At 46.4% G+C, this 3,891-nt stretch overlaps 1 pseudogene; it reads left to right on the top strand.

The window, feature by feature from the left end:
* The first annotated feature begins 3,311 nt into the window (after positions 1 to 3,311).
* On the top strand, positions 3,312 to 3,556 carry LOC148775015 (small ribosomal subunit protein eS27-like pseudogene; annotated as a pseudogene).
* The last annotated feature ends 335 nt before the right edge of the window (positions 3,557 to 3,891 follow it).

Genomic DNA, 3,891 nt, shown 5'->3' with positions numbered 1-3,891 from the left:
AGTCCTCTCCCCTTGAATATAGGCTGACTTTCGTGACTTTTGCTTCTGTGACTGCAGTGGAAGTGTTACTGTGTGACATCTGAGACATGGTCATCAGGCAATATCGCATCCTTCTGGCTCTCTCTTGGGACACTCCCCCTTGGAACACAGCCACCATGCTGTAAAGAAGCCACATGAGGAGCCCACTTGCTGGTGTTCCAGCCCAGCTGAGGTCCCAGCAACAGCCAGCCTTAAATGCCAGACGTGTGCGTGGGGAAACTTTCAAAATGATTCCAGCACCAGCCACCACCTGATGTCAAATGTACGCGAGAAACTGAGAAATCTCCAGCTGAGCCTGGACCACCCCCAGAACCACGAGAGAAAATAATGACAAATGAACGAGTGTGCGTTTGGCACATTTGTTACACAGCAATGGGTAGCTGGTGCCTGCTGCCAAACTGGTCTCCGAGCATGAGTTCCTTTTGTTGATTTTGTGCTTGCTGAATGAGATAATTGATTTTTTTTTCTGATGATAAAAGTGATACAGGCTTATTGAGAAAATTGGGAAAACAGTGACAAATTCTACATAAGGAAAAAAAAATTATTGGGAAACCTCTTATCCAGAGATAATCACTGGCACATAAAAGGCACTCAATGAATATTTGCTGAGTAAGTGAATGAACCTGATGGTTTCACCCACCTTCATTCTTTTGGGGGCATTCAGGTGGTTTTCAGGTTTTTAGAGGGGTAGGGTCTTGACTTCTGAAGTTCTCTGCGCTGAGCAAGGTGGGATCGGGGCAAGCCATTCTAAGGTTTGCTCCTCCATGTGTATCTTTCCCAGGTAGTACAGCGTTTTATGGGCTCCTCAGCTCCCTCCCACCTGGGGCGCCCACTCACCACAGGTCAGAAAAGTGATCTCAGACATCTTCTCTCTGGAAAACGAATTTACGCAGGAAGGTGAGCTTTCAAGGGTAATATTTACATCCATCTTTCAGTGCTGCTGCTCATGTTACTCCACACCATGCTGACTTCAAACATTTCTGTTCAGCAAGTTATAGGCGTCACCCTTAGCTCTTCTCAGGAACAAAAGTGGTTGTGTAATCCCAAGGCCTGTGTGGAATGTGGCAGCAGCTGAAACCAAATTATTAACCATTTTCCAAACCAAAATCCTGGAAAGCAATAGCAGAGATACTTTTGAGTGGATAACGTTAGTGATCCAGAATTTTCTCAATCCTCTGACCCAAATACATCCAGTTCCTTCTGATTTGAAAGTCTTTACTGACATGGTTAATGTTTTTCCTTATGTATGTTAACATACTCAAAATTGTTTCCTTCCCTAGTTTTTTTGCTGTGATGTAAAACAGGTGTGAGCAGAGTCAAGGTGGGGGAGGGGGGCTCCCTGGCTATCCAGAGGTCCTTCCCCCCTTTCTTTAGGGGCAGGGGGAGTGGGTCTAGCTGAGCACAGAGGAGGTTATTTGATTGCGGTAGGAGATGGTCCAGGAGAATTCCCACACTCCTTTCCCTTGGGCAGGGGCAGAGATCCTCCTCCCTTTGACCTCACGGTTGAAAGGCAAATGCCCTGTGGTGGCATCCTGTGTGTCTGCCTGCCCTGCATCCAGTCCCCTTCATCTGGGACTTTCCTTTGTGGAACCACTCCTGCCCACTCTCAGTCTTGGCCAGGGTGGCACTCAGCTAACCTCCTGTGCCAGAGTTGGACAACTGGGGTCATAGTGATTGGCTCACATAACCAAAGCCAGGCCACCAAGCATCAGTCCTGGGATGTTTGCTGGAATTCTCTAGATAGAAGCTTTCCCTTCATCTGGGATCAATAAACTTGTAGGAGAGGATTCTGAAGCTATAGGGTGACGGTCTTTGGGAGCAGTCTATTCAAGAGGAGAGCTGAAAGACAGAGGGATAGCATCCTGTTGGTATCATTTGAGTCCCTGGATTCAGCCAATCCTGAAACCAGGTGTATCTCTAGTTTCCCTAGGTAGGTCAGCCAAAATTAACTTCTTCTACTTTGGGTTTCTGTTGCTTGCACTCCAAGTGTCCTTAATGATACAGCCTCTGGGTATTGGAAGTAGATGAAATTAAGAGGATGAGATTGGCAGGCCACCCTGGAGAAGGAAATGGTACCTTGTCCTGGAAAATTCCATGGACAGAGGAGCCTGGTGGGCTATAGTCCATGGGGTCACAGAGAGTAGGACACAACTGAGCACACACACACACACATACACACTGGCCGGCCAGTGCCCTCCCCAGCACGGCTTTCAGAGAAGAGAAGTGTGGCCCTAAAGCAAAAATTCTCCCTGCAAACGCCCCAAGTCCCATCGCAGCCCCTCGATGGCCTTTGCAGCTTGCTTTCCCTTTTATCACCAGTTGTTCCATTGACCGTGAACTGGTCTAACCCAGAACTGGGATTAGCATTACCCTAAAGCCTGCAATTTGGCTTTTCTTGAACTTTAGCCCGATCCTCGGCTTCATCACAGGGCTCTGGCCCAAGACCAGACCTCTCCTGACAGAAGGCAGAAGGTAGATGAGGGGTGCCTGCTTAAATAGGACAGTGACTGAGGATGCAGAAGCTGGGTGTCAAAACCTTTGTCAACCCCAGGGTTGCCAATTTTGGTTGCAACCTTATCCCCACCTGGAATCCTCCCCCACCCTCCCTGACCTCTAGTGCCAAAGCCAGAATCTCAACCTATTTCCTATATCTTTCTTTTTTGGCCATGTAGCATGTGGAATCTCATCTCCCAGACCAGTGATCAAAGCCCATGAAGTGGAAGCATGGAGTCTGGAACACTGGACCACCATGGAAGTCCCTTTCTCATGTCTTCAGCTCTTCTCTCTGGCCAGTCACAGAGGCCCCTACTTCTACGTGCAGCCTCATCCCAGCTCAGGCCTCCCCATTTCCTGCCTGAATCACTCCAGCAGCTTCTAACTGATCCCAGTCAGTCCTTCCTCATTAAATCACCGCCAGACATCAGCCCCTCTTTCAGAAGCTCATGCCATACCCTCCTTGAATCCCTCTGTCTCCTCCTGCTTGTGGCAGGGGTCACAACACAGACATCTTTAGGCCAAGCAGGGACCCCGGCTCAGGAATGTCACACGTTCAGGTTTTCCTAGAAAAGCCAGATAGTTGGATTTTTTGAAACTCTTGATTCTTAAATGTTAGCCACTAATTAAAGAAGAAAACAAACAAGCAAAAACCCAAAAGATAAACAAAAACAACCTGCATGGATCCTGGAAATTGATGCCATACTCTGGGTCACATGCTGCTCACTAGGGGTACCACCTTAGTGACCCACACAGGGGACGCTTGTGGAAGGATCAACATGCATTTTGCTAGAGATTTACTGTGTCCTTCCTTGGAAGAGGAAAAGGAAAAAACATAAAAGAAATGGCTGGTTCAAATTCCACATTCTTACCTTATTGATGTAAACTGTCCAAGATTCCTGCAAGATTACCATGGTTTTCAGCCATGCTCAGTATTTTCGGTTGTTATACATTATTGTGCTTGCTGACAGGAAGAAAGGCCAGATTCACAGTAGGGTGTTTGTTTAGAAGAAAGCAACACTAATGATCCACACAACTTCCTGAATTTGTATTCCATCACAGAAAGCCTTCAGTTCAGTTCAGCCTTATCAGTTCACTAATTCTTGTTAATCTACCAAGATAACATAATTATGTATTTAATTAATTTTGTAGTTAATTTAGCTATATTTAAATTTTAAAGCATACAACAGCTCTCTCCTATTTTGATGTTAGATTTTCAAAAAAGTTTTGATTATGGGCAAATAAGAAAAAAACCCTGCTCAGGCCAAACAAAACACATCTCTGCACCAGACTGACACACAGTCCATCATTTTGCAACTTCTGTGCTCGCAGAATAGAGTCCAAATGTCCTGGGGCATC

The sequence above is a fragment of the Moschus berezovskii genome, chromosome 18 (genome assembly GCF_049115385.1).
Source record: "Moschus berezovskii isolate FMDL1 chromosome 18, NW_MosBer_1.0, whole genome shotgun sequence".
In the NCBI taxonomy this organism is placed as follows: Eukaryota; Metazoa; Chordata; class Mammalia; order Artiodactyla; family Moschidae; genus Moschus; species Moschus berezovskii.
The sequence above is the reverse complement of the archived record's forward strand: the minus strand, read 5'-3'. Positions and strand labels throughout refer to the sequence as shown.